Source organism: Pelodiscus sinensis, chromosome Z, assembly GCF_052426305.1.
Source record: "Pelodiscus sinensis isolate ZL-2025 chromosome Z, ASM5242630v1, whole genome shotgun sequence".
Lineage (NCBI taxonomy): Eukaryota > Metazoa > Chordata > Testudines > Trionychidae > Pelodiscus > Pelodiscus sinensis.
Genome location: NC_143085.1, coordinates 14370868 through 14391674, shown reverse-complemented (window position 1 = coordinate 14391674; position 20807 = coordinate 14370868).

Below are 20807 nucleotides of genomic sequence, written 5' to 3'. Positions count from 1 at the left end.
TTCACTGGTTTCTTGCCATAGATGTGTAACTTCCATCAGGCAGATATGAACCTGGCACCTTAATGTAGGATCCTCTACAGCTTGAGTTGTAAAGTCAGCTGGCACACTCCCTTCTCTAAGTGGGCTAAGAGCTGCTACATGAGACAATGAACCACACCCACTTGGTCTGTGGATTACATACTTCCCATAGCTAAAGAAGCACATCTTAAGCTCCAGAGACTCAGGTGCAATCTTGGATGAACCCCCCGCCCGCCTGCCTGCCCACCCGCTCTAGTTTTAATCACCGACAAGCAGGTTTGAACCAGGGACCTCTGGAGCTTAGTGTAGGTACTTCTACAGCTTGAACTGTAAAGCCAGCTTGAGCTATAAATAACTCCTGTTATTTTGAAATAACAAGGTGAGCATCCACACAGCAAGCCTGTTATTTTGAAATTATTTCAAAATAATGCGCTTGTTATTTCAGAATAATATCCCCTCATTCTACGAAGTGTAATGCCTATTTAAAAATTGCTATTTCAAAATAGGGTGACTGTGGACGGGTCAGCTGTGCTTATTTTGAAATAATTGGCCTCAAGGGCATCTCACAGCTGTTCTAGTGGCCACTCTGTTCACACCCCTCAAAACTCTATAGTTTCCCTTCTTCTGCAGGGTTTAAAGTTGCAGGAAGAAGGGAAAGGGCTTGTGGCACCATATCATTCCTGCTAGCCCCATGCCACACTGCAGCACCTTGCACAGCTTACGCTGCTGTCACGACAGACCCCAGTGCTCCCTCCAAGCCTCCTATGGCTGCACGCATGCCAGCAGCCACCCTGGAAGCTCCAGGGGTGAAAAAGTGCCCTATTCTGGACCGGTGCAGAGATACTGGATTTCATTGAGGTGTTGGGTGAGCAGTCCAACTTCCAGGATCTCCACATCAGACTCAGGACTGTGGATGTTTATGGTCAGATGGCCGCCAGCCTGGCCCAGAATGGCCACACACACACACTGGACCAGGTGCAAATGAAAATTAAAGAACTGCATCAGGCCTACACCAAGGATAGGGAACGGAGTTATTGGCAGATTGGGCAACAGCAGGAAAGGCATTGGATGGGGAGACTGACTGGCAATTGAAGGGCACGAGTAGGTGGGATGGGCTAAAAGTGTTCAGATATAGACAGTCCAGGGGTGGGGTGGGGCAGGAGTGGAGAAGGTTGTGAGTGACTTGGGGCTATGGAAAGCACAGCTGGACTCTGCAAGATTAACAAACTCTCTGGCCATGAAAGCAGAGAGCAAGAGGGGGGCTGGCAAGCATAGCGAGCAGGGGGCACAGCCTCCTAGTATCTATAGCTGAGATTATATTTTCCATGTGTATTACTTTGCACTTATCAACACTGAATTCCATCTGCTCTTGTGTTGCCCAGTCACCCAGTTTTGTGAGATCCCTGTGTAACTCTGCAGTCACCTTTGAATTAGTCATTGTTTACCCATTTTTCAAGAACATGAGATGTTTAAGAGCAGTGATATAAATGCAGATCCCTGCAGCACAACACTCATTCCTACTCTTTTCTCCTATCTTTTAAGTGGAGTACTCAGCAATATTTTCGTGATGATCTAATGCTCTTTCAGTTACTGGAATACCCAGCCTTTTGTTATTCTTTATCACCCTGCTTCCCTCTCTTTATAACAAGCTCCCTGCCCCAAAGGCAAAGCAGCAAGCAGCTCAAATTCTGTTGCAATTAAGAGCTGCTTCTGGAGTCAGAACATGCACTTTAAGAAAACTTCAATTCTGAAATCCCGGGGTTCAAACATGGGAGGGGGCTACTGCTGCCCCCCAACTCCCATAAATGGTGCCCTTGTTTCCATCTGCACTCTTCTCTGCAGAGAGGAGACAGCAAATTCTGGGCCAGACCCCTGGACAGGTTAGGTTAGATTTCTTCTGTATTGGAGGTAGGAATGGAATATTCTTCCCACACCAGAGAAGGGCAGTAGAATCATTCTACCTCTGCTGTAGAAGGATTATGTCACGCCTACCCTCCCCAGAGTAACAGGAATTGGAGTGTTGATTAATGGATCAGTGTATTTGCATATCAACTTCCACGCTCCAGTATGCCCATGTTTGTTGCAGTGGAAGAAATGCATGAAAAGTATAGCCCCCAAATATGCAGATTTTGCACACCTTTTGTGCAGGACCTCAGTAGGCCCCAGCCGCTGCACAAAGGGACAACACAATTTCCACTGCTTATTGGGTAGTGCCAGGAGTGCTTAGATTGTGTAGTGATGAGTGCAGCATACAAACTTCAACAGAACAGAGTGGGAAGCCATGGGGAAAGGAACTGACTTCTTCAAGAGCATTTTCTGTGTAGAAATAAATAAATAGGAACAAATCATTTTATCTGACTGATATGTAAGTAAGCTTTGTTTCCTGATAAATGAAGTTACCTATAAAAGGAAAATCAAAATGAATACAAAGTTCTTAGTTCTTTGATTGCTCTGAAGTTGGGACTTGTTAAAGCCAACACATTCTGCAATTTCAAACTGTATATCCCTCAGACATCTGGAGAGCATCTGGAATAATCAGAATGCAAGTTAAAACAGTCTTCATATATGTCAAATACATATTTTCAATTTCCTGTGGTAAAACAACAATATTTTAAATGACTAATTTGACATAAGAGTTGTGACACTAAGCTATGGAAATGCAGTTGCATCTTTCTAATTTGTGGCTGGCAAACCATGGGCCTGCTCTTTGACTGTGCTCTGGTCCCTTTGTGTGTGCAGCTCTGGTGGTGCAAGGGGTTATACAGTGGCTTATCTAGCCACGTGAGGCCTGGAGGAATTTCAACTTAGCACAGAGCTGACATAGCCACCTCTATGTCAACCGTTTGCATCCCAGCATGTGTAGTGTGTCAGAGATTCTAGCAATTCCCCTTTGTATTGTTTGCTGCTGAGTGCAAATAAGATCAGCTTTGAGTTTGAGTTTTCTATAATTTGCAGCGGGGGCCAAAATACCAGATTCAGGGAGCCACAAAAATGGCATGCAGCAGCCTTTCCCACTTTCCTCAGGTATTATACTAACCTATGTCCAAATAACCCTTAGAAATGGGCCCTTTGCACTAAAGAATATTTACTAATGCTTTTACTACATGTTCTGTATATTCAAGAGCAGCATCTCTTTGTCTGCCAGCTCAAAGATGTAAAACAGTCTTACATAGGGTACAGAGGACTACTCCCAGTATAGGGGGAATCCTTGACAAATGTCAAGCTGCCAAAGAGGAAAGCCAGGGGCTATGTCTACACTGCAGGGAAAAGTAAAACATTTGTGTATCTTTTCCTGCTTTTCTTCCGAAAGAAGCTTTTCTGACACTTGGCCCGTCTACACAGGGCCAAATGTCAGGAAAAACCCCTCTTTCAGAACATCCCTTCTTTCTTGTAGAACAAGGTTTACAGGGATGCCTAAAAAATGCGTTTGCTTTTCCTAATTTTTTTTTTTAGGAAAAGCAGACATGTTCCTTGGACATGGCAGAGCTTTTCCGGGATACCTTTGCCGTGTAGACAGAGCCAGGATAACCTTACTTCCTTGTTATCCTAGTTGCTGGAATGCTCAGTTGGATTCTTAAGCAGCCCTAGGGGTGCTCTATGTTGCACTTGCAATAGATAAACCCACATGATATGCTCTCTGAATTGTGCTGAGTGCTCTTCACCTGCAACTTAGGTTCTGGGGAACGGTGTTCTAGATTTTAAATAAATAGCATTGACATGTCAATTAAAGTCTTGAATAGTACTGGCTAAGTTAGTTGGTAATGGCCCGAGCTTAGTTCTGTCTCATTTCAAGCACACTGACAAGGCACACACTATGACTGTGCATCGAAGGCATATGTGTGCAGGAGATCAAACTACTGGATGATCATAATGGTCCCTTCTGACCTTAAAGTCTATGAGTCTATGAATACAAGACAAATATTGGTGAAAAGTTCTAACAAATAGTAAATTGTCAGACCCAAGATCACAATACAGGTCTCTTGATTCTACAGCCAATGCCTAATGTACTAAGCAACTGTGCCCCCAGGCAAGTCACTAAACTCTATCTATCTAGGTACTTATCTAGTTTCCTGTCACTGTGATATGTGCCCTACTTGACCTGTCACAACCCACCTGTGACAACACTGAACAGGCCCAGATGACAAGTTAAACAACCCCCCCTCCCTCCTTTTTAATTTCTTGTATTCATACTAGTTGCTTTGTGTCAATAGGAAACGCTGCCTTGAACCAGTAATTTGAGCTGACAAGCATTCCTTGACAAGCATTCCTCCCCTTCCAGCTGAACTGGGCTAGGGCCAGTGGCATCTCAGTTCAGGGACTTTTAGGGTTCAAAAAAGAGCTAGATAGATTCATGGAGGTTAGGTCCATCAATAGCTATTAGCCAGGATGAGTAGGAATGGTGTCCCTAGCCTTTGTTTGTCTGGAAATGGGTGACAGGGGAGGGATCATGTGAGGATTACCGGTTGTGTTCTCTCCCTCTCGGGCATCTGGTATTGTCCACTGTCAGCAGACAGGATACTGGGCTAGATGAACCTTTGGTCTGACCCAGTATGGCCATTCTAATGTTCTTATGAACTTATCTATATAAGCCCTTCCCTGAGGATATTTTCAGGAATCAATTAATGGCCTCGATTTGGCCTGGAGTGTTTTCATTCCATCTTCCTGCTTTTAATTTTTAGCCCTATTTTCATGCAGATTCCTCAGGATCTGACTTGTCTTTGATGGTTTGCACACATTATCTGAAATATCATGATGACACTTTAAAAATCAGTTGAATAAATAAGCTGTGAAGCATTGTCTTTGCATCATACGTAGCAATCGGAGAGGCACTGGCAGCAACTTGAAATAGGGTAGTAAATTCCTCCCTCAGCTGTGTCTGGTGAGCCTCTACTCAGGAGTGCATGAAGTCTCCTCACCCTCACCTGGAGCATGTGGTATTTCTAAGTGCTGTGTGCTCCTCACAGGACTGGGCCAGGGCAGAGGAAACTGTGCTCTTCCCCCACCCCCATGCCCTGATTGGCCTGGGTGCAGGGGACCGTAGGACCTCCACAGACTGGATCCATCCCCTTGGTGGGCTGGATCCAGCCCACAGAGGCCCTTTTGCCTACCCCTGCTATACACTAAAATATATGTATAATATTTGTATTCCAATTGATTTGTTTTATTTTTACATGGTAACAATGAGAAAGTCAGCAATTTTTCAGTAATAATGTGCTGCAACTTTCTTGTATTTTTATGCCTGATTCTATAAACAAGTAGTTTTTAAGTGAGATGTAACTTGAAGGTGCACAAGACAAATCAGACTCCTGAAAGGCATACAGTAATCTGGAAAGATTGAGAGCCTCTGATCCATGCAATACACTAAGCCAGGTGGTTTCAAGCTTTATTCATTTGTGGACCCCTAAAAATTTTGGAATAGAGTATAGGGAATAAAGGGAAACAAGAAGACTTTTTATAAATACATTAGAAGCAAGAGGAAGACCAAGGACAGGTTAGGCCCACTGGTCAGTGAGGAGGGAGAAACAGTAACAGGAAACTTAGAAATGGCAGAGATGCTTGATGACTTCTTTGTTTCGGTCTTCACTGAGAAGTTTGAAGGAATACCTAATATAGTGAAGGCTAGTGGGAAGGGGGTAGGTTTAGAAGATAAAATAAAAAAAGAACAAGTTAAAAATCACCTAGAAAAGTTAGATGCCTGCAAGTCACCAGGGCCTGATGAAATGCATCCTAGAACACTCAAGAAGCTGATAGAGGAGGTATCTGAGCCTCTAGCTATCATCTTTGGAAAATCATGGGAGACAGGAGAGATTCCAGAAGACTGGAAAAGGGCAAATATAGTGCCCATTTATAAAAAGGGAAATAAGAACAACCCAGGAAACTACAGACCAGTTAGTTTAACTTCTGTGCCAGGAAAGATAATGGAGCAAGTAATTAAGGAAATCATCTGTAAACACTTGGAAGGTGGCAAGGTGATAAGGAACAGCCAGCATGGATTTGTAAAGAACAAATCATGTCAAACCAATATGATAGCTTTCTTTGATAGGATAACGAGTCTTGTGGATAAGGGAGAAGCGGTGGATGTGGTATACCTAGACTTTAGTAAGGCGTTTGATACGGTCTCGCATGATATTCTTATCAATAAACTAGGTAAATACAACTTAAATGGGACTACTATAAGGTGGGTGCATAACTGACTGGATAACCGTACTCAGAGAGTAGTTATTAATGGTTCACAATCTTGCTGGAAAGGCATAACAAGTGGGGTTCCGCAGGGGTCTGTTTTGGGACTGGCTCTGTTCAATATCTTCATCAACGATGTAGATATTGGTATAGAAAATACGCTTATTAAGTTTGCAGATGATACCAAGCTGGGAGGGGCTGCTACTGCTCTGGAGGACAGGGTCATAATTCAAAATGATCTGGACAAATTGGAGAAATGGTCTGAGGTAAACAGGATGAAGTTTAAAAAAGACAAATGCAAAGTGCTCCACTTAGGAAGGAACAATCAGTTTCACACATACAGAATGGGAAGTGACTATCTAGGAAGGAGTACGGCAGAAAGGGATTTAGGGTTCTAGTGGACCACAAGCTGAATATGAGTCAGCAGTGTGATGCTGTTGCAAAAAAAGCAAACATGATTCTGGGATGCATTAACAGGTGTGTTGTGAGCAAGACATGAGAAGTCATTCTTCCACTCTACTCTGTGCTGGTTAGGCCTCAGTTGGAGCATTGTGTCCAGTTCTGAGCACCACATTTCAAGAAAGATGTGGAGAAATTGGAGAGGGTCCAGAGAAGAGCAACAAGAATGATTAAAGGTCTAGAGGACATGACCTATGAGGGAAGGCTGAAAGAACTGGGTTTGTTTAGTTTAGAAAACAGAAGATTGAGGGGGGACATGCTAGCAGTTTTCAGGTATCTAAAACAGTGGCATAAGGAGGAGGGAAAAAACTTGTTCATCTTGGCCTCAGAGGATAGAACAAGAAGCAATGGGCTTAAACTGCAGCAAGGGAGGTTTAGGCTGGACATTAGGAAAAAGTTCCTAACTGTCAGAGTGGTCAAACGCTGGAATAAATTGCCCAGGGAGGTTGTGGAATCTCCATCTGTAGAGATATTTAAGAGTAGGTTAGATAAATGTCTATCAGGGATGGTCTAGACAGTATTTGGTTCTGCCATGAGGGCAGGAGACTGGACTTGATGACCTCTCGAGGTCCCTTCCAGTCCTAGTATTCTATGATTCTATTTACACAGCAGGCAATTATTTCAAAATAGTGTCAAAATACTGTCAATCTGGAGGACTTCTTACTCCGCCTCCTATAACCCTCATGGTATGAGGAATAAGGGAAGTCAGAAGAAGAATGCTCTGTTTCAAAATGATTGTGGTGTAGACACTCTCTATTTTGAAATAAGTTATTTCAAAATTAGTTTTGCAATTGGCATAGTTCAATTTGTGTAGCTTATTTTGAGATAAGCCCTGTAGTGTAGGTGCACCATTTGAAATAACCAGCCCCTTATTTTGAAATAATAGGATTGGTAGTGTGGAGGCTGTGCATGTTATTTTGAAACAGACATGTTCATAGTCTTCTAACCCCCAGGGAGCCATAGACCACAGGTTGAAAACCACTGACTGAACGAGTATGTCTAGACTGGCAAGATTTTGCGCAAAAGAGTCCACTTTTGCGCAAAAACTCGCTACCTGTCTACACTGGCTGCTTGAATTTGCGCAAGAGCACTGATGTTCTAATGTAAGAATTCAGTGCTTGCGCAAATACTTTGATGCTCCCACTCAGGGATAAGCCCTCTTGCGCAAGAATACTTGCACAAGAGGGCCAGTGTAGACAGGCACCTTAATTTTTTGCCCAAGAAAGCCCGATGGCTAAAATAGCCATCGGAGCTTTCTTGCACAAAAGCGCATCTATACTGGGCACGGATGCTTTTGCGCAAAAGCACTTTTGTGCAAAAGCATCCATGCCAATCGAGACACTGTTTTGCAGAAATACTTTTAATAGAAAAACTTTTCCGTTAAAAGTATTTCCGCAGAATCATGCCAGTCTAGACGCAGCCAACTAGATAAACATCTTCAGATATTTTGCTGTACTACAGTAGGTTTAGCATATTTTATCCACTAGAGGGCAGTGACATTGCAACATATTTGTTAGCCAGGTTCTGGGGTCCAGTTGGTTACAGCTTGAAATGAAGATCTTGAAAACTGTTAAGTCAATGGCCGGAGTGAACGAATGGGGAAGAACGCTTCATAGACTCAGAGACACACATTTTACAGCACTCTTCTTACATTTGTCAGTGCAATGATAGGAAACAGTGGTCCGGACTTACAGTGTTCTCTTCCCAACAGCATCATCTCTCAACCGGATAGCTGAACTGCGGCCATGCATTCTCCAGGACTGGCAAAACTCTTTCTTGCCAAATGTCTGAGTGTGTGTCTAGACTACAGGGTTCTGTCAACAAAAGTGGGTTTTTGTCGACAAAACTATACCTGCGTCTACACTACCGCTGAGTTCTGTCAACTGTAACTCGACAGAACGCAGAAGTTTTGTTGACGGTGGTAAACCTCATTCTACGAGGAATAACGCCTTTTGTCAACAGAGTTCTGTCAACAAAAGGTGCTATTGCATCCACACTGTGCTTTTTCAAAAGAGAGCGTCTAGACTCCCTGTCGAAAAAGCAGCTTGCTTTGTGGACAGAATTGGATGTTGTCTAGATGCTCTTTGTAGACAGAGGCTTTGTCGACAGTATCTGTTGACAAAGTCTCTGTTGATAAAAGCCTGTAGTCTGGACGTGACAGTCAGAATGAACCATGAGAAAAGGCTGGAGATCCATAGCCCTAGTCCTTTTACAAGGGCTACTTGGTTTTGCATCACAGAATTAATGCTACACCAGAGGTACTAGGCATTTAATAGGTAGTATATTAAAAATTTTGTTGAATGAGTTTGGTGCAGGAGGAAAGGGGTCAGTATGCTACTGTGCTAACATTAATGTCCATCATTGTTCTGGGGGTGAGTTCAGGCCATTAAGAAAGAGATGAGGTTCATGCCTTCTCACAAGCATTAATGAATTCAGCAGTATTAGGTGCAACTTTTAGTCCATTCTAAATTGACACCTCTCCATCCTTTCAATTAGTTCTTGTCTCTTCATTTTCTCTTGGCCAGCAAATCTTTAGCTGTCTGATAGGGGCCACTATAAAAAAGCAAGCAGCCTCTTTCCACCTTTCTTGGTAAAGGAAGACACGTTTCATCTAGTTTAAATATTTAGATTATTTTTTTTAAGACTGAGTTTCATAAGACACTCATCTGTCTTATTTAAAATTATGTAATCAATAATGCTAGACCTTTGGATAGATGCTTAAACTGAACTAAATAATCTCACTTCCTAGCTACAACAAACTTCCTATTCTTGGAGGGTAGCTGTGTTAGTCATAAAACTTAAAAAAAAAACTTAAAAAACAATGAGTGGTTCTGTAGTCCCTGAAAAAGTGGGTTGTGTCCACAAAAGCTCATGATACTATCTATACATTTTTGTTAGTCTCTACAGGACCACTCAGGCTACATCTACAGTGCAGAACTATTTCAGGATACTTCTAATATCCAAAATAGCTATTCTACATCTTTTCAGCAAGACCATTATTTAGAAATATAATGAGCTTGCCATTCAGATCTCCCTTGATCCACAAGGAGTAAGGGATGTTTCAGAATAGTGTTCTATTTCGAACTTTGGTGCTGAGTAGACAGCATCAAATTTTGAAATAAGCTATTTTAAAATTAATGCAAAATAAGCTACGCAATTTACATAGCTCAAATTGCATAGCTTATTTCGAGCTATGAGTGTAGTCTAGATGAACCTTCATTGTTTTTAAGTTTTCCTATTCTTGATTATTTCAAAGACTAAAGCCTTCTTGATGGGCAAAATGTTTGTCTCATCTCTCTGCTGGTTACTGAGAGGTAGATTGGTTAAAGTGTGGGACCTGCAGTCTGGACTTCTGTGTTCCAGTCCCATTGGTACCACTGTCTAACTTTGGTCATTCAGTCTTTTTGTGCACCCCGTGCTCTCATCTGTAAGGGTATGTCTACACTGCAGAGTTTTTTCGGAAAAACAGCTGTTTATTCAGAAAAACTTCTCTTACGTTCACACTGCAATTGTGTTTTTTGAAAAAAAAATGGAAAGAACAGAGGGGTTTTTCCGACATTGGTAAACCTCTTTCTATGAGGAAGAAGCCTTTTTCCAAAAGAGTTCTTTTGGAAAAAGGCATGTGTGGATGGGGAAGAGGGAGTTCTTTCAAAAGAAGAGGAAAGAGGAAAAAGCGCAGGCACCCAGGTGGCAACTCTGTCCATAGTAATCACAGCTTACATGCGAGATAGTGTCCATTCAGTGTGGATGCTAGCTTTCAAAAAAGCACTTTTTCTGTGCAGAGGCTCTTTTTTGGAAAAAGTTTTTTTGGAAGATCTCTTCCAGAAAACTTCTTCCGAAAGAAGCCTGCAGTCTAAATATAGCCTAAAATGGGGTGTATTGCTCCTCTGCCTCACCAGAATGTTTTGAGGATTAATGACTGTAAAGCATATTGATACTATCAGATGAAGGAAGATACAGAAGGATTGTGATAATAGTGATGATGATTAATAACTTTGTTCCCTCTGTCAGAAGCAGTAAGCTCATTCTTGACTTTGAATTTATTTTTCCCTGTTTCTAAATGCACATGAAAAAATGGCCATGAAATTAACACATATTGACAGCAGGGTCAGGCAGGCAGAAACACATCTGGAAGGAAGCCTCAGAAATTTAAAAGAAGGAAAAGACAGATCAAATTGTTAACATAAAACTTTATAAAATTATGTAAGAACTGTGCATCCACAAAAAGCTGCTTGAAACTCTGAGTACAAAATTTATGTGCATGGTATTTGTGCTGTCAGTGTGAACAAACAGATTTCCATTGTGTAGACATAAACAATATCAATTGAAATTGATCTTGTCAGATGGCCATAGGCACAATAAATATTATGATCAGCTTCCATTCTACAATATTAAAAACAATCCTTTGCATAGAAATGATCGTGCTTAGACAAAGACAGGGAGGCTGCATCTAGACTGGCATGATTTTCCGCAAAAGCAGAAAAAACTTGCCAGCTGTCTACACTGGCCGCTTGAATTTCCGCAAGAACACTGACTTCCTACTGTCTGAAATCAGTGCTTCTTGCGGAAATACTATGCTGCTCCCGTTCGGGCAAAGTTTTTGCGCAAAAGGGCCAGTGTAGACAGCTCAGATTTGTTTTGCGCAAAAAAGCCCTGATCACGAAAATGGCAATCGGGGCTTTTTTGCGGAAAAGCGTCCGTGCCAATCTAAACACTCTTTTCCGCAAATGCTTTTAATGGAAAACTTTTCCGTTAAAAACATTTCCAAAAAATCATGCCAGTCTAGACATAGCTGGACAGTATATTGTTAGTTGCTAGGGTTAAAAACCCAAACCAAACAGGATAGTAGATGTGATGGCTCTTGCTTGTAGTTTTTTAACTCTTTATCCAGGGGAAGAGAAAAAAGTTAATAGGTAAACAAGCTTCTATGCCAGAAGAAATACAGGCCACAATCCTCTATACATCCAATCAGGGGCGGATATAGGGCAGGGCGAACGGGGCGGCCACCCCGGGCCCCGCGCTTCAGAAAGCCCCACGCATGTGCGGTGGCGCCACTGCACATGCGCATGGCATCACTGCGCATGCGCCGTGGCAAAGGGAGGCCCCCCGGAATTACGCTGCCCAGGGCCCCGCAAAACTGTCATCTGCCCCTGCATCCAATTCTCTGTATACATGTGCTAGCCAGCAATACTGTTTGAAGACAGTAAGGCTAAAATAAAGTTAATGGGAAAGAATATGAGGAAGACAAGAACTTGGAGACATAAGGGTCTGATTCTCATATTAATTACCTTTACTTACAAGTCTCTTTACATTGCTAGAGAGATGTAAAGTGGCTGTAATATAAAGGAGAAACAAGCCCACAAGGATAGAAGAAAAACTGAATAAACATGTCTCCATCTGGTTTGTTTGGATATTCAAAAGACAATATACAGTACAATTTAACTTTGTTTAGCATCTTCCATGAAATCTATTTCCAAAGGAGTTACAGTAAATAATACAATTACAGAGTAAATAACAGCATCTGTAGAGAGAAAAATCAAGAAGCATGAGGAATGATGATGTTGTAGTAAGTAGTCTCAAACGTAAGTTCACCTGCAGTTTTATTATAAATCAGTAATGTTATGCATTTCCTATTAAATTCCATCTACTGTAAATAGCCAATATAAATACATAATGAAAATATTTCCACTGTCAATAAATACATTAACTGATATTTCCATTGTAACAGTATTCATTAAAAAAAATATGGAGGAGGCCTGGAATTATTTTAAGTTAAAGTTGCAGAAGCTGTCAGAAGCCTGTATCCCTAGAAAAGGGAAAAAATTTATAGGCAGGTGTGTTAGACCAAGCTGGATGAGCAAGCATCTCAGAGAGGTGATTAAGAAAAAGCAGAAAGCATATAAGGAGTGGAAAATGGGAGGGATCAGTAAAGAAAGCTACCTTATTGAGGTTAGAGCATGTAGGGATAAAGTGAGAAAGGCTAAAAGTCAGGTAGAGTTGGACCTTGCAAAGGGAATTAAAACCAATAGTAAAAGGTTTTATAGCCATATAAATAGGAAAAAAACAAAAAAAGAAGAAGTAGGACCACTAATTACTACGGATGGAGTGGAGGTTAAGCATAACCTAGGAATGGCCCAATATTTGAACAAATACTTTGCTTCAGTCTTTAATGAGGATAATGAAGATCTTAGGGATAATGGTAAGTTAACAAATGGGACTGAGGATAAGGAGGTAGATATTACCATATCCGAGGTGAAAGCCAAACTTGAACAGCTTAATGGGAGTAAATCGGGGGGCCCAGATGGTCTTCATCCAAGAATATTAAAGGAACTGGCACATGAACTTGCAAGTCCATTAGCAAAAATTTTTAATAAATCTCTAAACTTAGGGGTTGTACCATTTGACTGGAGAATTGCTAATATAGTTCCAATTTTTAAGAAAGGGAAAAAAAGCGACCCGGGTAACTATAGGCCGCTAGTTTGACATCTGTAGTATGTAAGATCCTGGAAAAAATTTTGAAGGAGAAAGTAGTTAGAGACATTGAGGCTAATGGCAATTGGGACAAATTACAACATGGTTTTACAAAAGGTAGATCGTGCCAAACCAACCTGATCTCCTTTTTTGAGAAAGTAACAGATTTTTTTGATAAAGGAAATGCTGTGGATCTAATCTACCTTGACTTTAGTAAGGCATTTGATACAGTACCACATGGGGAATTATTGGTTAAATTGGAAAAGATAGGGATTAATATGAAAGTTGAGAGGTGGATAAGCAACTGGTTAAAGGGGAGACTACAGCGGGTCATACTGAAAGGTGAACTGTCAGGTTGGAGGAAGGTTACTAGCGGAGTTCCTCAGGGATCAGTTTTGGGGCCAATTTTATTTAATCTTTTTATTGCTGATCTTGGCACCAAAAGTGCAAGTGTCCTAATAAAATTTGCAGATGACACAAAGTTGGGAGCTATTGCCAATTCAGAAAAGGATCGGGATATCATACAGGAAGATCTGGATGATCTTGTAAATTGGAGTGATAGCAATAGGATGAAATTTAATAGTGAGAAGTGTAAGGTTATGCATTTAGGGATTAATAACAAGAATTTTAGTTATAAGCTGGGGACACATCAGTTGGAAGTAACGGAGGAGGAGAAGGACCTCGGAGTCCTGGTTGATTATAGAATGACTATGAGCCGCCATTGTGACATGGCCGTGAAAAAGGCTAATACGATCTTGGGATGTATTAGGCGAGGTATTTCCAGTAGGGATAAGGAGGAGTTAGTGCCATTACACAAGGCATTGGTGAGACCCCATTTGGAATACTGTGTGCAGTTCTGGTCTCCCATGTTTAAGAAGGATGAATTCAAACTGGAACAGGTACAAAGAAGGGCCACTAGGATGATCCGAGGAATGGAAAACCTGTCATATGAGAGGAGACTCAAGGAGCTTGGCTTGTTTACTTTAACTAAAAGAAGGCTGAGGGGGGACATGATTGCACTTTTTAAATATATTAGGGTATGTCTACACTACAAAGTTAGTTCGAACTAACGGACATTAGTTCGAACTAACTTTCATAGGCGCTACACCAGCGCTCCGTTAGTTTGAATTTAATTCGAACTAACGGAGCGCTTAGTTCGAACTAGGTAATCCTCATTCCACGAGGATTAAGCCTAGTTCGAATTTACTAGTTTGAATTAAGGGGTGTTTAGATCCTTAATTCGAACTAGTGGGAGGCTAGCCCTCCCCAGCTTTCCCTGGTGGCCACTCTGGCCAACACCAGGGAAACTCTACTGCCCCCCTCCCGGCCCCGGACCCCTTAAAGGGGCACGGGCTGGCTACGGTGCCCGTGCCAGGTGCAAGCCTGCCAGCACCCAGCCAGCAGACCCTGCACCTAGCACGGCTCGAGCCATCCACCCGATGCCCCCCAGCCCTCCCCGTCTTCCCGGGACCAGGCTGGCGGCTTCCGGGAGCTTGCCCGGGACCGCAAGAGGCGGGCACCCGCCTGGGCTAGTGCGGACATCGTGGACCTCGTCCACGACCTCCGCACTAGGCACAGGAAAGTGGCCGTCTAGGGCAGGAGAGCTGCCAGCCTGGCCACCCAGGAGCAGGTGTGCATGAAAATCAAGGTGGTCCACTGAGACCCCCGACCTTGAGCCCTGAGCTTACAATGGCCGTACTGGGTCAGACCAAAGGTCCATCTAGCCCAGTAGCCTGTCTGCCGACAGCGGCCAACCCTAGGGACCCTGAAGGGGATGGACCGAAGACAGTGACCAAGCCATTTGTCTTGTGCCATCCCTCTCCAGCCTTCTACAAACCTTGGGCAGGGACACCACTCCTACCCCCTGGCTAATACCACTCCATGGACCCAACCTCCATGACTTGATCTCAGTTCCCTTTAAACTCTGTTCCAGTTCTAGCCTTCACAGCCTCCTGCAGCAAGGAGTTCCACAGGTTGTCTCTTTGCTTTGTGAAGAACAACTTTCTCTTACTAGTTTGAAGCCTGCTACCCATTCCTTTCCTTTGGTGTCCTCTAGTCCTTCTTTATGGGAACTAATGAAGAACTTTTCTGTATGCACCCTCTCCACCCAAGTCCTGCTTTTAGAGACCTCTATCCTGTACCCCTCCATTTCCTCTTTTCTAAGCTCAGAAGTCCCAGTCTCTTTAGCCTCTCTTCATATGGGACCTGTTCCCAACCCCTGATCATTGTAGTTGCCCTCCCCTCTCCCAGCCTCTCTCTTCCCCTCTCCCACCTTCTTTTCCCAGTCACCCCCAGTTTTGTTCAATAAAGACAGATTCCATTTTTGACCACAATTGTCCTTTATTTTGTACATCAAGAAAAGGGGCTAGGGAGGGGTAAGTGGAAGGAGGGGAGGGAGGAATGGGGTACGAGCCCCCGATGGGGAGGACTGGGCTGGCTCTGCGGGCTTCTGGGGGTGGAAGCTCTCCTGTAGCCCCCCAATTGCCCCCTCTCCCCAGATGGCAGCCTGCGGCAAGTGCAGCCGGTCTGATGGCCGAGTGCTATGATGTGCCCAGTGTGGGCACTCCGGGCACTCCAAGCCAGGACTGCTTTTCAAGCGGGGCACCCCTGAGAACTGTCTGTCCAGGGTGGGGGTCGGGTCCCTTTAAGCGCAGCCCTCGGCTAGCCTGAGACAGCATCTCCACGCTCTAAGTCCTCCTCTGATGCCCTGCCGGCACTGCTTCCGGCCATCCTTAAGCCCTGTTCAGGGTCCACTCAATGTGGACTTGCTAGTTCGAATTAGCAAAATGCTAATTCGAACTAGTTTTTAGTTCTAGACGCGTTAGTTCGAATTAGCTTAGTTCGAATTAACTAATTCGAACTAAGTTAGTTCGAACTAACTCTGTAGTGTAGACGTACCCTCAGAGGGATAAATACCAGAGAGAGACGGCGGCTTTGCTCGGGTGTCCCTGGTCTGCTGGGGGGAGTCCAGCAGCTTAGATTCTGTAATTTATGGGCCATATAACTTTGAGTTGTCACTTAGCAATCTCAGCTGGTCTTGGAAACAAAGTTTTGTTTGTTTAATTGTTTGGGAACAAACCATGTATGTAGAATGTCTGCTTTGAATCAATAGGTTAGATTCTCAGTTAGTGTCAATTGGTGATTTCAATGGAGCTAGGCCATTATGCACCAACTAAGGATTTGGCCCTGTATTTCTTCTGACAAATAGAAAAACCTGCACACAGCTTTTGCCTCCTATCCTTCTCTTAGCTTTAAGCTTGCATCTCACTCCAGGATATAGCCAGATGTCATCGTTATAAAACTTAAGTAACAACAAATAGACTAGTAGCACCTTAAAGACTATTAAAATATGTAGATGGTATCATGAGCTTTTGTGGGAGCAACCCACTTCTTACCCCTCTGAAGTCAACCTTATAGTGACCCTGCTTCTGCTATATTCTTTAGCCATGCTTTTATTATCTCTTCCCTTGATATTGCAAACTCCTTCTTTGGTCGTCCTATATACAACTCTAAGCTTCACAGGGTCCAATGTACTGCAGCTAAACTGCTCCCTTACTCCCTTCACATCCTCTGGGATCCCATTCAGATGAAATTGTTAGATTGCTAATAACCACAGTATTAAATTGGAGCATGATCTTCTTATCCTTGCATCTTTCTTAGGTAGATACAATGATATCTATATTGTTTACACCAAATGGCTGTTATGTTGATTCTGCATAGACATTACATATTCCATGGTACTTTCCATAAGAGTAAGGTGTTTCATTGCCTCTTTGATCAAAATCCATCTCCAGTACTGTTATGTTAGTGTACTCTACCCCAGAGCTGACTGGTACTATCTATAGCTTATCAAGTGCTCAGAAGTCTTTAGGAAAGGAAGGTACATTGCTATCTAGCAAAGCAGTGCTCTCAAAATCAGATCTGCCATCTTTCTCTCTCTCTTGCTGCAAAGCTTCTGCTAAAACCTTTGCCAGCCCTCTCCTACCTGAGTTCTTGGTAGAATTTTAAAGAAAAGTACATACTTTCATAGTAATCAGCCAGCTGTGACCAGACACTGGTGAAAATTAATGTTATTCTTTGCTTGTTTCCTCATTTTTTAATATTACATTTGCATGACAATCATTTCTGTCTCTTTCTAAGAAAATGAACTCAGTCTTTCTGATACAGCCTTACAAAGTACCTGGATGCATCGATTTATCCGTCATAAACAATCCCGGGCCTGATTTTAAGAGGTGCTGTGTACCTGCACCTCAGCTTGACTTCACTGGAAGTTGTGCTCAATCAGCACCTCTGAAAACCCAGGCTCTGTTATAAATATTTCAAATGATGGAAATCTTCATTTGGTCTTACCTGAAGGCAAGACAGTAATTACTGACCTTCATCTGTTTTGCATGGGCAGTATAACTATCTTCAATGAATTTGTTAGCTTAGCAATAATGTCAATCAGTGATTTTTTTGTGGTAAGGGAGCAGCTTGACAGATTCTTTCAAAGGAGAATTAGATTCCTAATTGTCTGTGACCTTGTGTTTTTCAAAATCATTGTAGCCATTACAGGACATTGCTTGTCTCCGAGATGATTTTTCCCTGCTCTGTTTATGTTTTCTCACAGTCTTGGACATTTCATTGGACAGAAACTTCTTGGTAAACCAAGCTATGGTCCTAACCTGAAAAAACAATGAACTTTTGTGCATGCTGGATAGTCAAAAACATCATGTAGTTTGAATCATTGTATGTTTTGAGACTGAAAATTCTTGTGAAAAACAATAAATTATGGGGCAGAAGGACCTGTAGGAGTTTTTAAAAAATGACATGAAAGATAAGATTATGGGTTGGAATGAGGGAATTGTGGGAACTTCACTCCCATAATGCTTTGGGAGGAGAACTGGTATTCCACAATGCACTGAAGAAAGTCCCACGGGCAGTGCACTGGATGGTGGCATAGGGCACAATGCCTATTTTGCTAAATCCCTCTGTTGGCAGAGGGATGTAAATGAAGCACTTCGAAAGTGCAAATGAAACCGGGATTTAAATATCCCATGCTTCATTTGCATAATCACGTAATGGCGCTCTTTCGAAAAAGTGGTATTTCAAAATTGAAACCGCAGTCTAGACGCAGTTCTGTCAAAAATGGGGCACTTTTTTGAAAGATCCTGTAAAGCTCAAAAAATGAGGTTTCAATTTCAAAATAGCGCTTTTTCGAAAGCACCTTTACATGATTATGCAAATGAAGCGCGGGATATTTAAATCCCAGCTTCATTTGCACTTTCTAAGTGCTTCATTTACATCCCTTTGCCAACAGAGGGATGTAGTCTAGACGTAGCCACACAGAGGGTGGTGAGTGTCACTTGACCTGCTTGGGCTGGACATCGTGCTGCAGTTCATGGACATGGAATCCCATGCAGCGTTATTGTGTGCCACACAGACTCAGCAGGCAGCCCCTGAGCACACCCAGGCTCCTGCTCCGAGGCACTGGGGAGGCCACATACACATCTGGCCAAGGGGGAAGGGTACCCTCCCACCACCTGCCATGGCTGAAAGCAGGCTAGTCACAAGGGCACAGGCACAACTCCATACACACTGAGGAGTGCCACACTCAGCACACCAGCATCATAGGCGTGCGCACGGGATGTGCCGGGTGTGCCCAGGCACACCCTAATGTTTCAAAGGGCAGCCCTGGTGAGCTGGGGAACGGACGCTGCGCCGGGTTTGCCACGCATGCCTGGCCAAAACCAGCGGGTCTTAGGAACCCACGGAAACAGGAGGCAGGGAGCAGGATCATCACCACATAAGAACATAAGAACATGAGAATGGCCGTACTGGGTCAGACCAAAGATCCATCTAGCCCAGTATCCTGTCTGCCGACAGTGGCCAGCACCAGGTGCCCCAGAGAGGGTGGACTGAAGACAATGATCAAGCGATTTGTCTCCTGCCATCCCTCTCCAGCCTCGGACAAACAGAGGCCAAGGTCACCATTTTATCTCTTGGTTTTTTTGAGGTGAGAAGACCACATCTGTACACATTATTCAAGATGCGGGCATACCATAGTTTTATACAGGTGCAGTAAGATATTCTGGGTCTTATTTTCTATCCCTCTCTTAATAATTCCTAGCATCCTATTTGCCTTTTTGACTGCCGCTGCACACTGTGTGGAAGTTTTCAGAGAACTGTCCACAATAACTCCAAGATCTCTTTCCTGATTTGTCATAGCCAAATTAGCCCCCATCATACTGTACGTATAGTTGGGGTTATTTTTCCCAATGTGCATTACTTTACACTTATCCACATTAAATTTCATTTGCCATTTTGTTGCTCAATCACTCAGTTTGGTGAGATATTCTTGGAGTCCCTCACAGTCTGCCTCTGTCTTGACTATCTTAAACAGTTTGGTATCATCCGCAAACTTTACCACCTCACTGCTTACCCCTTTCTCTAGATCATTTATGAATAAGTTGAAAAGGATTGGTCCCAGGACTGACCCTTAGGGGACACCACTAGTTACCCCTCTCCATTCTGAAAATTGACCATTTATTCCTACCCTTTGTTTCCTGTCTTTTAACCAGTTCTCAATCCAAGAAAGGACCTTCCCTCTTATCCCATGGCAATTTAATTTACACAAGAGCCTTTGGTGAGGGACCTTGTCAAAGGCTTTCTGAAAATCTAAGTATACTATATCTACTGGATCCCCCTTGTCTGCATGTTTGTTGATCCCTTCAAAGAACTCTAATAGATTAGTAAGACAGGATTTCCCTTTACAGAAACCATGTTGACTTTTGTCCAACAAATTATGTTCTTCTACATGCTTCACAATTTTATTCTTTACTATTGTTTCGACTAATTTGCCCGGTACTGAAGTTAGACTTACCGGTCTGTAATTGCCCGGATCACCTCTAGAGCCCTTTTTAAATATTGGTGTCATGTTAGCTACCTTCCAGTCGTTAGGTACGGAAGCCGATTTAAAGGATAGGTTACAAACCACAGATAATAGTTCAGCAATTTCCCATTTGAGTTCTTTTAGAACCCTTGGATGAATGCCATCTGGTCCCGGAGATTTGTTTACATTAAGTTTTTCTATTTGTTCCAAAACATCCTCTAATGACACTTCAATCTAGGACAGTTCCTCAGATTCATCACCCACAAAGGACGGTGCAGATTTGGGTAAGTTTAAACCCTGGCCAGGAAGGTGGGGCCTATGTCCCGGGCAGGGGATCGGGAGCAGCGCAGCTGGTGAGGGCGGGGGTCAGGAGTAGCATGGCTGGGCTTGGGGTTGGTGGGACCCGGGGTAGGTGGCAGCATTGCTGGCCTGGCCCGGCCTGGCCTGGGGTCAGGGGGCCCCAGTGCAGAGCGGCTGGCCCGGCCTGGGGCCGGGGGAGCCCGTGGGCAGCACAGCTGGCCCGGGGCAGGGACAGCACTGCTGGTCCGGGAAGGGAGGGGGCCGGCCCCGGGGGCAGCGTGGCTGGCCCAGCCTGGGTCATGAGAGCCCAGGGTGGGGGCAGAGTGGCTGGCCCGGGGCGGAGGGGGGCCAGGGGCAGCGCGGCTGGTCCAGGAAGGGAGGGGGGCCAGGCCTGGGGTCAGCGTGGCTGGCCCGGGCTTGGGAGGGCCCGGGGTCGGGGGCGCCCAGGGGCAGCGGGGCTGGGGGCAGCGTGGCTGGTCCAGGGAAGGGGATGCCGGGGTCGGGTGCA